Genomic DNA, 14,012 nt, shown 5'->3' with positions numbered 1-14,012 from the left:
CAAAGCTGCAAAGGGACAGGAATGTTATTCTCTAACGGAGCATCCACTGGATACGTGCTCAGCACTGGGAGAATGAGGCTTTGCAGAAGTACAAGCTACACTACAGGCAGCAGCCCTGCAGATCCCAAGTAGCAGCACAGGAGAAAGAGATACCTATCACTGCCATGCTCCCCAGGAGCAAGGATTTACAATACCTGTGGGATAGGCTGTGTGCTCCTGGAAATTCCTAACTGCAGAAGGTGAACCATTTAGATGGCCTCTGGGCCGAAAGGATCGAGGTCTTTGCCTTTCACTAGAAATTAAGCAGAAGTCATTTTAAGGAGTGAGGCAGACAACAGTCTTGCACAGGAGATCAAAAAGCCCTCCAGATGTTTATTTGAAATGAAATTCAGAAGCCAGTATAAACCAGATTTCAAACACTCCATAATCCTTCCCATCATTTGCATGAGAAAAAACAGGGGAAAGGTTCCGTCCTGCTGCTCTCAAACTCTCCAGGAATGTGCAGGATTAGATTTTGTTCCTCGACTCTTCAGACGAGAATTTGAACTATGAAGAGCTCCACGCTGCAGTCTGATGGCAATTAAGCATGTTTCTCCCCTGTGCTATATGCGTTGATGGATGCTCAGCCCACACATATGGGGGTATCCCATGTGAAGGAAGCCTCTGACCTTCCTCCCCAGGACTATTCAAAATCATGGACTGAAAAGTGTCTAAAAACGTCAGTCCTAAATCTTCAACTTTCCTCTCCTCTTGCTACTTCACTGAATGCCTCCTGATTGTGCAAAAGCAGAATATTCAGGCATCAATCTAAGTAGCTTGGGCTGACAGTGTCTCTGGAGAGAGGAAGAGAAGACAGATTTCCAATAGCTCAGATGTAAAGAAAGCTGCTACACAGGAGGAGAGATAAATAAAGAGGGAAAGTAACACACCAGAGAACTTTTACCAAGGTCACATCAGGATGCTGAACACTACCCATCTGCAGGGGAAGATTTAAATGCCTATTCCACTACACATATCCATTCACCTGCTGGCAACAAGAGCCCTCAGTAAACCAAACCGGTTCTATCCATGAAAGGAGGACATTGGGAAGATGACACCAGCTAACAAATACAAAAGGAAAACCAACAGTGCTGGTCCTGGATGGGTGCCCTCCAGGGCAAAACACTTGGCATGACTGGGAAACAGGCAGCACAGGATGTGGCAGCCAAAAGGATGGACAGATCTGCTCTAATCAATGCTAAGGGTCCCAGCTTGCAGCAGAGGAGATCTGTACCCATCTGAGCACGAGCAGCACTGGGATCCCATCAGGAACCAGAGCTTTTTGACTCTCCTGCCTTGCAGGGTCATCTGCAGGTTGCAGTTCCTCATTGCTTTGACAGCAGGGCAGTGGACACGTGGCAGGATGCTGCAGACAGACTGTACCATGAAGAAAAAGCTCTGCCCCCAAATATTCTATCAGTTACTGCTGCGCCCTTAACAAGAGGGTTTCTTGCCCGTTTCAGCGATCTGAAAGACATGCTGGGCAAAATTTCAAGCTCTGACAGAGTGATCTTATCACTTCTGTGCTGTTCTCGCTACACAAGCCCCTGATTCAGCAGCATGTAATAAAATCTTCATTTGCATGAAAAGCACTCTCTGATCACAAAGTCTTCTGTTCCACAGTCCTCTTCCCATTTACAGCATCAAGATGCAAGCACCGCAGTCATTTCTGCTGGTGACTAAGGTGGAATATTTTATTTATGCTTTATTTGGAGAGGCTCTCAACATTTTAATCCCATCTTTTCCTACAATTCTAACAGTATTTTTGACTAACACAAAAGCCGCACACATCCAAACTATGCAAGCACTGCAAAGTTCAGACTACGCTTTCACCTCCACTTTAAATAACCAAGCCACGTGAAGCACATTTCATATCAGCACACAGTGACCATAAGCAGTTCTAAAATGGTTTCAGCATTCAACAAGTCCAACCTTTTCCAGTTTGCATTTACAGTGTCATGACACACAGCATTGGTAGAGGATGAATTTCAGAGGATAGGAAGGTGTAGCCATGCAAAGAACAATGCTCTCTGCCTGCAACATGATTAATCTCTGTCATGGAAAACTAGTAAAATCAAATATCTCGTTATCTTTCCTTACAGAGAGACTGTTAAAGCTTAACTGTGCTGGGAAACTTTTTCCTTTGGACTAAATCACGAGCCTAATGTATGTGGGCAACACACATACCAGCATACGCAATTAACTGCCTCTCTCCTGATGCTGCAGGAGAAAGCCCACCAGTTCAGAGGCAGGCTGCAGCCTTCAACCAACCAGCCCTCACCCCATCAGAGCTCTCTCCCCAAGGCCAGCCTGTGCCAGGTAACACCACCTCCCGTATTCACCTGTTTGCCAAAGTTAATCACATCCCACATCTACACCCCAAAACCCCGCCTGGCTCAGAGCAAACTCAGCCAAAACAGAAATACCTTTCCTCACGTCAGCAGTGCAGTCCCCATTTAGAAACGTTTTCTTTCACGTTCATCCAGTGCCAAAACGTTATGATGTGTGTGTGCTGTGCTGATCCAGGAATGCTGCTACGGATGCTGCTGCCTCCTGTCTATCACCAAACGCCTCATCTAGCGCATGGCCATGCGACAACAGGCACTTGAAATTGGGCAGCTCAGCAACACATGTACACCGAATTTTTGAGCAAGCTATTCTAAGCTGCTTTGCTAGCACTTTCTGGCCTGTGCAGTTTGAAAGCACACGGTTCTGGCCCTCACAAAGAGCAGACCTGTAAATGACATCTTGAGGATTAAGCTGATTGAGATGCAATTTGCCTAGCAACCATTCATTAAGCAGAGTTCAGAAACGGGCCAGCAATCTATTCCACCTCCTTATCTGAGCAGTAAACAGATAACAGTCTCTACTGTGTCCTCTACCCTCTGGTTCAGACACATTGTAAACAGATTTTTCAGAAGTTTAAACTCCTACAGGAAATCCCAGAGAACAATCCTGCCCCCAAACACGAGGGATTCCGTTTCACCAAGTCCCTTGCAAGCCTGGGGCAGCTCTAGAACGAGGACGATGCAAATCAAATTGCAAATGCATTTGCAGTTCCCGTGCCTCCAATATCTTCTCGCACGAAGCACTAAGAGCCCATCCTAGTTGTTAAAAACTAAAATCTTAATCACACAAGCACTTGGCATTGCTATTCTGATCACTGCAAAGAACTCAATAAAAATCTTATTCCCTTCCTTCATCTTCTGGAAGGAATCGATTGGCACTTCCAATGTCTTTGAGAGAGGCTCCCCCCTTCAGAGGAGAAAACAAAAGTCACGTCCTCCCTCCCATTAAGTGTTTTTTCCCCTCATTAAATGAGCAAGTCAACGTCATGAGGGAAAATCAAATCAGCTACCCCAGCTTGAAGAGTTAAGCTGAGAAGGTTAAGCAAAATCATGATTTTGCATAAGTGTTTCCCTGCAAGAAACATCTGATGATATCCTGCTCTGCTCCAAGATTAAACACCAAAGATTAGCGCGGACATATTTAAGACTCTCGACCTGAATGGTTTTCCTTTGGTGTACAGTTCTTCTGGGAAATCACTGTGACATACAGCATGCTATTGCAATTAAATATGCAAGAAAGAAGAATTAAACTGACTATGAATAATTAATACCCTACAATACTACTTCATAAGGGAAGTCTGGCTGAATATTGCTGCAGATGAGATGCACCTAAATACAAGGCACATCAGAGCTGGTAGCTTTATTTTTATGATGGAGTCTAAGCCACTGAGTAACTTCATGGCTGCTACTCAATTCTAGACGAGCTGCTGGCCACTTGTGCCTCCCTTCTCCTACTTGCTGCCCACGGAGCTGCAGAAAAGGAAGAGAAATAATGCAAGCGTTGCAACAGTTGCTGCACTGCTCATGTAAGTGGTAACAGGCTTCCCAAACACTTCCCATTAGAAGGTATAAAGCAATTACCTGGCTTCCTAGTACAGAGAATAAAGCAAATATGATGCAACAATTACTGATGTGATAAGATCAGGTGAAGGTTGTGAGAAAAAACAATTAAAAAGGTTTGCAAGAGCTAAGGAATGCAGCTTATTTGCCCAGAATCTACCTTAATGAGAAAGATAGCATCAGCTCACAGAGCAGACCTTCCTGTTTCAAGCTTACTGTTTTGGAGGCTGCAGAACGTCAACCGTGGTAAAGCCACAGTTGGGTGGCTGGGTACAAACCCTCCATCTCCAGCACAACTCTCCTTTGTCAGCTCCTAGTGAAAACAGCAATTAAAAATACCCTAAATCACCTAAATTAATATTTACTGAAGTCCTCATAAAATTGGTATTCAACTCCTGGCATTTTCCACTAGGCACCAGTCAGGTCAGCTCTCTGCCGATGGACACACCATGCTCTTGTTGCACCCATTTACTTGGAGAACCTCATCTCCCCTCACTTTATCCAAGCAGCACAGCCACAAACACCACCCCGCTGCAGAGAGCTACTGTGAGAGATATACATTTGAAATCCAACCAACATTTGTGCTCATTGAAGCAGATCAGGGCATTACTACTGTATTAGCTGAAGGTGATGGCCCTACAAAGACACGAGCCCCTGCTCTAAGCACATGTGCTCCGGCTCCCTCACTCCTGCAGGATCCAACGCTTTTCTCCTCCAAAGTAAATACAAATCAAAGGGTCTTTCTGCACACAGGCAAAGTCATGTTAGAAGTATGCTAGCTTAATATTAATTTCCTATTAAAAATTAATAGGATTAAATGAAGCCTGCGAGCCGGCAGGCACCCAGACAGTCATTTTGCCGATGCACTCGCTGGCTGGAGGAGCGGGATGCAAAGGATGGGCTGCAGTGTTCCTGCAGGATCCACATGCTGGCCAGGAAGGGTAGCAGGGGGCTCTTCCCCACATCCTCAATAGGACCCTGTGTTCCACCAGTGCTGTGCCCCTCTGTTGGTGAGCAGCTCATCCTCTTGTCCAGAAACTGATGGGGAACCCATGAAGATCATCCTGAGAACTCCAGCATCTTTTCGCTTCGGATCCAGTCTTCTGGCTCTTACCCTCACTCATCCGCACGTGCTCCCCTTTCCCACTGCTGGAATTAATCCCCTTGCCAATAAGCATCCTGCAAATACCCAGAGTTTACAGAAGCGAAGTTTAACCTTCGGTCCCTATTAATGTTAACAGAATAGGAAAAAATTAACCACAGCACAATGGAAAAAAAACTGTATCTGCATTTCTAATTATACAACAAAACACAGCACGTGGCAATATTTCCAAGCACCTTGCTGGGAATAAAATAATCAGTGGACTGCAACTTCCATTTTGAGCAGTGGATGTGAGAGCAACGGGCACCGAGGCTGTCAGTGTTAGGGGATGAGGATGCGAGCTTTAAGGGAGATGAAGTGACATATGTAAATGATGGTAACAAAAATGCTCATAACTAGAAAACCAGTCACCTTAAACATTTAAAATTTCATGATCTCTCCTACTTTTTAATGGCGTAGCCTACTTTTCCCAACCTAATTTGCATGATCAAAATAGGCCTCCTGCCAGGAAGCATTAAAATGGCAGCCCCCCCATCGAGACCAAACTCCTTTCACCATATGAGACTGAAGGACTAATAACTATTCCTAAAAACATTTAAAATCCATTAATGGTGTTTAGTAAACATTTATTTAGAATTAGTGCCGCTATTGGGATTTTCTTTATCTATGAAAGTGTTTTATGAAAGCCTTTGATGGAGAAGCAGGCACCCCTCAAACGCCTGCACCATCTCCAACCCTCTCCATAAAGCCAAGCATCCTCACGCTCCTGCCCTGCGCTGCTCTCAACATCCAAGAACCCCAAATCATTCTCCGGTATGAACCAGACAATTCCCAGTGGCTGTTCTGGGAAGGGTGGGCAGCTGGAAGCTCCCCACTAAGACGCAAGGAGCAGCCAGGCTGGAGTTTACCAACCCCACCAACTTTTACACATGGTATCTAATTCTATATGCTAAAACCACCCCCACGCTAGTACCATAGTAGTATAAATCTCAATATTACCGAAGATTTGGATTCTGGTACAGATACATGGTGCTTTATACACATTTGTGCTATCCTTCCAGTGCCATCTGCACAAAACCAGGGTTTTAGCTAAGCGTTGGGAACTAAAATAAATCATTTCCTCCGTATCTGTGATCTAGCTGGAGACAGACGCCACAAGCCCGAGCGCTGGCTAGTGCAGGCTTGTCTAGTTAGAATTATATCCGCATCAATGTGATTTATTTTTAATAAAAAATGAGGCAATCCAGACCCTTAATATCAGAGCAGTCTCCACCAGCACCCCCCAGCCCACAGAAAACATAATGCACCGTGTTAAATTGGCATCACCGCTTCCCCAACAAGAAACGCCCCAATCAAGAGATGCATTTTAATTGCCACGCCTAATGAAAAGTACCTGCTCATCCTCCACCTGCTGTATTTATTGCTATAGAATACAGGACCACAAAGCTTGGCAGGGTGTTTTCTGGTACTGTTAGCTTTTTGGTGTATCTGGGCCCCACCAGAATTGTCAAGAGTGAACTCAGCCCCCCCCCAACACCATGCAATAAATGATCCATCTCTGTCCATTCTGCAGGAACCACTTGAGGTTCCAGAGCTGCATTTCTCGAAGCATCTAGTCCTGAGCATCCCCTGTGAGTGGGGACCTCACACCAAGTAGCACATTCTGATACTGGAAACTCAATGAATATAAACGCTGATCCCTCAAGACAGTACAACCCACAACTGGAGACATGTTACTCCCACAAGACCCATTGTTTCTACCTGTCAAAGTCACTAAAGGCTGGTATAAATAATTTATATTCTCCAAAAGCATTGCAAACAAGAAATTAATTTCTCCTGCTTGAATAAAAGAACCTTTTTGACCCTATATAGAATCACTGAAAACACCAAAACTGGTTTATTTTCTTACATAGAATAACTTCTACCATCTGAACTCATTGCTGTGAGGTTGTAATGGGTTTTATTCAGCGAGCCAAGCCATCTAAACCACAGATTATAAACCCCAAACACTAAACATTTTTAGACGTAACTTTCCTCCACAGACTGTGTTTTATGCACTTTCCACTGGCAATGTTACCTCAGAATAAAATCAGATTTAATTGGCTCTTAAATAACTGAACAGGCACTTTAATTTTATTTCAACAGCGATAATTCATAAATCAAGCAGCTGAAATCCTCGCACAGAATGTCAAGCAAATAGAGCAGAACACACTGAAGGAGAGGATGAGCATCACATGGTGAAAGGTGATTTTTCTTAAGCCTCCTGCATTGCCATTTTATGGACATCACAAAGCTACTGCCACACTAAATACTGAAGAGCTAAAATCTGCCAGCTTGGGGATGCTACAGTTTATCAGCAGGGACTGCTTAACAAAGACCAACGGGTGAGGTGGCCCTTGTCCAACTGGAATTGCTTGGAGAACGTTTGGGATTTGAACTATGGATGCAATTTCCCTCACACACACTAGATGGAAGTATGTAAAATCTTAATTCTTCCCTCCTTTTAAACTGAAGTGGTTGCAATGTTATGTCTTACTAACACGTTTTGAGAAGCCTTTTTTGGGTTCTTCAGTGGCAACTTCATTGATAATCTGTAAGAAGATGCTGTGAAATATTAAACTGGGTTGGAAATTAAGAGTAAATATGAGAGGCTATACAGCAGAAATATTAAATATATTATTCAGGCTCATTTCCAAAGCAGATGCATTCCATTCCTAGAGTGTTTCAATGAAGAGTTCTTTACTGTAAGGGTAGTAAGGCACTGGAATGGGGTGCTCAGGGAAGCTGTGAATGCTCCATCCCTGGCAGTGTTCAAGGACAGGCTGGACAGAGCCTTGGGTGACGTGGTTTAGTGGAAGGTGTCCCTGCCCACGGCAAGGGGGGTGGAACTTGATGATCTTAAGGTCCTTTCCAACCCTAACTGTTCTATGATTCTATAGTCACTCATGAGGTCCTTCAGAGAAATTGAATTTATATTTTGAAACATTCGGGCTATTTTAACAGAATAATCATTCTGAAGATTCTACCCTGTCACAGAATAGAAACAGGGAATAGGAAAGGTATAAAAAGCTTCATAAATGCTGCTGCAGTTTTGAGTAGGAAAAAAATCCCCAATTTCTAGATAATACTGGGAGAGGGATAGGGAGAAAGAGCAACCTAAAGCCTTGCAGAACAAGCTAAACTCGGATCAGAGCAACAGAGCAGGAAACCTGAAAGGGATTAAATTACACACAAATCTTCTGGAAAGGCTCTTAAAAGTGACTTGTTCCCAAACAAGCCATTTCTAAATTTAAACACTGAAGAGTTCACAGACAGGAAAACTCAGAACCAGGCAGTGGTGTGACCAGGAAAAAGGTGCTGGAAGAGCTCTCTTCCCTTGCCTGCTCTGGCCTTTTCACATTGATTTTCCTCCACGCTCATTCACAAATGCTCAGCATAGCTGTGAACAATTTAAAGCCAGAGGATGTATGAATTACCAGCTCTAGGAACACATTACCCATTCCAGGCAGAAGATGGAAGAAAAATGAACCAACCCAGAATCAGAACAGGCTGATGAGCTGGAAGAGAAATAAAGGCAAGGAAATACCTGACTTTTCCTGTCCACAATGAAGCCAAAGCACGTGATATTCCTCTAGTTTAGAAGGCAAAAAGATTAAGACAGAGAGTGACAGAACAGGATGAATCAAGAGCAAGAACAATAAAGAGAAGTACAATAAAGTAGGCATGAAGGGCTCCCTATTCCAGCTGTTGAAAACGCATGCTTTTTCCATTCCAGATTCCAAAAAAGATGAACAGAGGGAGGAAGTTTCCTTTGGAGAGTGGGAGCATCTGTGTCATTTTCTTCTTTAAAGGCTCATACAATGCTATTTCTATCCAACAGTATTTAAGCTATATATACACATGGTATGGGCTCAGGTAATCATATGGTAATCATATGATAGTTTTCAAAGCATTCTTGCATGCAGAAAGTGCCTATGGAAAGGAACAGAATGAGTGACAAGATAACAGACACAGGAAAGGGCAGGACTGTGATATGTGAGTGCTCTAAAACACACGCTCCAAGTTTAATATGTGGAAGCAAGAAGAGTTACAGCAGGATACAGCAAAGGATATGCCTGGGTCAGGAAATGGGGATAAAAACCCTCCACAGCACTGAACATTGACTTGTGCAATATTTCACCAAGTAAAACCATGTTTTTTCCCCCCTTTTCCATTGTTTTCACTATAGCTGCAACTATTTCTTCTCCGACAGAAAGCCCAAACCCACCAGATAGGAAAAAATCACCTGGGAATGCTGTGGGTGGCTGACATCTTAGCTGAGGAGCACAGGACAGGGAGATTGCCCGTGCAGAAGCGGAATGACACAAGGGGATGCTAAATCCACTCTGAACAGCAGAACATGTCATTTCACCCATTTCCCTTCGCTCTCATGCGGTTTCTGAATCCGAAACAATCAGAATCCTGCTGGAAACAATATACAGCACCTTAACTGGGTTGGCTGCACTACAGACGTCAGCAACGTGTCACTTGGTGGATCATTTCTGTCTCTTTTTCAATACTAAAAATAGCTTCACTTTCATGGTTCACCTTTTCTGTATCACATTACTACAGACATCGTAAGAAATTACAAACCTTTCTTACTTACTGCACACTGATGCTACAGAGCTCGTTCACATTGGAAGCAGGACCTAATTCAACAGAATTTTACTTAGAAGTATGTCACCAATTCATTGCATTAACAGAAAACCTGTTTTCTAACACATTTCCCTAAGGTACATCCATCAGTGCATCCATTTAGAAGCTTGGAGCAACTCAGTTATCTCTAAATACATCAATAATCCAGACGTTCAACTCAACCGCTCCACACACAACATTCAGCAGATCAGAAGCACTGCATGGGACTTGAAAACTTCCATTAAAACATCTCTCCCAATCCCACCCCAGCTGGGTGGGACAATACACCCTTGTTATTCCACACCAAAGCCAGACTGCAGCCAAACTTCCTTGTGAAATGATTCCAATCCTGAAATATCACCATTTTCTTCACAAACCCTGGAAACTTGGACCAAGCTTCAAACACAGTATAAATAAGTTAAGCAATGGGAATATGTAAACTATGCATAATTCTTGAGCGCAGGGGGAGAATAATTATAGCAACAACAAATCAAATATGAAATGAGTGGGGAGACATGAAGACACATCCAAAGAGAACGTACTGAATTAAGGAAGCGGGGTCCGCAGAGTCCATGAAGCCAGATCAGCCATGAGCTATCATCACTGTTGGTTTCTAAGTGCCCATTTAAATCATGGAATGGTTTGGGTTGGAAAGGACCTTAAAGCTCATCCAGTTCCAACCCCTGCCACTAGAGCAGCTTGCTCCAAGCCCCTGTGTCCAACCTGGCCTTGAACACTGCCAGGGATGGGGCAGCCACAGCTTCTCTGGGCACCCTGTGCCAGCGCCTCAGCACCCTCACAGGGAAAAGCTTCTGCCTTAGATCTAACCTGAGCTAGATCACTAAAGTCACTAAACACATGGAAACCAGCAGCTTTTGAGGAATACAATCCATTGGAAAAGTATTTTTGGACAAAGCCAAAGCCGACTGTTCTGGATGCCAGTCAGCAGAATGCCTTTTCAGAAGCAATGTTCCTGAGCAGCTGAATCAGTAGTTGGGAAGCAATTTTTGGGGGAAGAAAAAAAGATGAAGAGTGTAAGAAAACTCCTTTCAGCATTCATATTCAAACTAAGGATCTGCAATTGAAAGAAAAACTGCTCCAAGACCATTATGGTTATGATTTTAATAGGAGTCCCAGAATACAATGGGAAAGTGGGAATATGGAATAGCACACAAGGAGTAAGAATCTGAATTATTCACTGAACTTCCCAGTTTGGAAATGTTTTAAATGCTGAGAATAGGGAGTGGTGGGATGATACATTCCATGAGGAAAACGCTGAAGCTTTTACTCATCTTCAGGAGCATCTTACCCCATGAACAGCTTCAGAGGAGTCAGCAGGCCCCTGTTAGTCTACAACGTGACGGAGTGACCTGCTACTCCACTGCTGGGCGTAGTATTTCAGTGAACTACATGTTCTTAAAGCAATTATGCGAAAGTTCTGATCATCTGCTACATAAATCAAGCAAGTCAGGCTGTGGCTATGCTCTCAGTGGTGTCTTTAATAATTCCATAAATCCCAGAATCCTAGGAGCTACCAAGCTTTAGAGAAATGCAGAATGGACATTACTTCATCTCCCATCTCCATAAATCAGCAAGTCCACTCACTGAAGATGAGCAAGCCAGCAATATATAGGATACAACATGTTTCTGTGATAGAGGCTTTGGGGTGGGGGCAATCAGGGCAACCACCTCTACTTCTTCCTCTGCCCATCTCTGTGTGTCAGCCCAGGTCAAAACCAAAGCAGAATAAAGACGAATGGACAAACCAAGGTGAAAAACTACTGCACTGGAGAGGAAACTATACAAGTTCCTATCCCATAGCCAGCAGGCGCAGGCGAGGATACGAGCTGAGGCTCCTGTACATCACACAGAGTCTGCATCTCTGGCAAACACAGATGCTTCAGCCCTTGACTAAATCCCTTCCTCGCCTCTTGATCTACTTACAGTTCCCAGAAGCACATGTAGATCTAAAAGCTTATCTATCAGATGACAACTTGAAACAAATACAAATAAGACTTAAATGAAGGCAAATATCCAAGTTACAGGGAACATAAGGGTTCCTTAATTTTACATTTGGAGAGGAAAAAAAAACCCTCAATACTATGTGGCCATACTCCAACTTATTTTTTTAACGTTATTAACAGAAATAGCACCCGAGGCTGTGCTCAAGCAGAAAAAGTGTGAATCTGTTTGCAAATGTGAAGCGAGAGGGGGAACAAAAATACCATCTTATTAAATGGTATTTGTTTGGTGCTAAGCCCATTATTTATTCAATTGAGAAGCTCAGGAAATGACAGAGAGGGAGCAGCAAGTAAGGTCACTACTTACTGTCAGTATCAAAGCTGATCCTTAACAGAATTTAAGCACCTGCCTTTTCTTTTATCTCAGCATCTTCTTTTCCCTTTTCTTTCTTACACTTCCAAAGCTGTGTAACACAACACACACACAGCAAGCATGAAGGAACAGGGAGCGTGCCGGCATCCTTCAGCAATCATCTTCTCCCTTGTCATCCATTATGTCAGATTTCTCTATTTTTGCTTAATTCCTGCTCCTGCTTCCTCTCTCCAGACTCTCAGGCTGATTGGGCTTGAACTCAATGTGGCTACTTAAAATAGTTGAGGAATACTGAGAATATCTGAAGCCATGCTTGTAAATCACTGCCTGTTCATCAACCCATCCTCCAGCTCCTGTGACTCCCCTCAGGAAAGGGTCAGTCTCTGACTTCTTCACCTCAGAAATTCTGCTCATTGTAAATATCATATAAAAAACTACAAACAGACTTTCTTTATGGGATCATTCTTCCCTGAAGGCTTAGATCCTGTATTTATTGCAAATCTTACCCTCTGTTCTGATGGTTGCTCTGGATGCTAAAACATCACCAGTTAATTTGCTTCTTGCTTTCTCTTGCTGCTGCTTTTTCCCTCCCTGAGTTTGCAGACCCTCTGGACTGGCTCTCCAGGACCTGAATGCTCCCCTTACATCCTCCACTCCCCAGGCTGCTGGCTGCCAGAGCCTGCTCTCACCACCAATATGCTTCGACAGCATCTTTCCCACTGCTTTCTGCATTTACTTCAATGAAAGGACTCCAACAAGTTCAAATTCTTTAGGTGGAAAAAAGTCACGAGCAGAAATACACGCGCTGAAGGGGAAAAGCAGCTGCCATCGCTGTTCCCTTACTGCCTACTCCGCTCCGCTCACTGAATCTTCCCCGTTGGCTGCTGCAGCAGATGAAGTTTCTCCGGCACGCACACACACACAGAACCACGGAGCCTGGCAGGATTTATTCAATCACAAAGTCATCGCCAGCACAAATGACATCACTCGAGAAGCCAACCTCATCCCCGTGCAACAAAGAGCAGGGTTTGTGCAACACGCAGCTAAGGGAGCATTGCTGCAAAGAAAAGTTTGCCGAATCAACTTGTGTTTTCTCGGTGTGGCACAAGGAAACGCAGGGCTGCGGTTAAGAAGCGACTGGAATGAATGAACACTGACCTAACCCAACCTGCGCTTGGGATCTGCCCTAAAACTGGTACCGAGCAGCGGGAGGCGATGCGGGAGGAGGATGGAGGATGTCCGTAAGCCCTCGCAGGTGCTGCTGTGGAAGCTCACGCTCTGCACAACCAACAGCATCTCAAGTACTCTGCTCAGTAAAAGGGCTGCGAAGAGGGAACTGGAGCTCCGCAGCTCTCCCGCAAACACATGGCTGGGGCTGGGGGGGGATCAAAGCGCCCCGTGGTTACGGACACCTCTGGCGAGCAGACACTTTTCTTGGGAAGGAATTACACAAAGGATCCGCACGCACCGCGACCGCAACCCCCCCCTGCTTCCTGAAGGCACTTCTCTGTCGCGACTGAAGAGGTATTCTCGCGATTCCCGCTGTGTATTCGCTACCGGGAGGAAAGGCATTGGCAGTGTGGGGGGTGCAGAGGGGCCCGGCCAGGCTCCCCCCGGCCCCTCACAAGGACGACCACAGGCTGGGGGGGGGGGGGGGGGTAACACCGGACTGAGCGGAAGAGCTACCCCCGGGGGTGGGGGGGGTGGTGAACTCCGGGAAGCGCTATCGCGACAGGAGGTGGGGGGGTCACGACAGCGGCGAGCACCTCACACTGTGGGGGGAGGGGACACCGGGGAAGGACAATGGGGGGTGGGTGGGAGGGAAGGGGGGGGGTTGGGCCGCGAAGGTCCCGCTACCCCGGTGAGGAGGCGGCGGCCGCTCCCGTCCCGCCGCAGCCCGGACTTACTCTCGGTGCCCCTGCCCGGGCCTCATGGCGCCGCCGCCGCTGTGCCCG

The 14,012-nt window shown here is 45.2% G+C and overlaps 1 protein-coding gene across 2 annotated transcripts in view; it reads right to left on the bottom strand.

Annotated features, from left to right (window-relative positions):
• FAM222B (family with sequence similarity 222 member B) overlaps positions 1-14,012 on the bottom strand; it is a 36,880-nt gene extending 22,868 nt beyond the window's left edge. For both annotated transcript variants that reach the window (XM_062629861.1, XM_062629864.1), the window contains exon 1: positions 13,965-14,012. The gene's annotated coding sequence lies outside the window, so the exon portion shown is untranslated. The remainder of the gene's footprint in view (positions 1-13,964) is intronic.

The sequence above is a fragment of the Pezoporus occidentalis genome, unplaced genomic scaffold, assembly GCF_034315485.1.
Source record: "Pezoporus occidentalis ecotype Australia unplaced genomic scaffold, CSIRO_AGI_Poc_V1 ctg343, whole genome shotgun sequence".
Classification (NCBI taxonomy): Eukaryota; Metazoa; Chordata; class Aves; order Psittaciformes; family Psittacidae; genus Pezoporus; species Pezoporus occidentalis.
The sequence above is the reverse complement of the archived record's forward strand: the minus strand, read 5'-3'. Positions and strand labels throughout refer to the sequence as shown.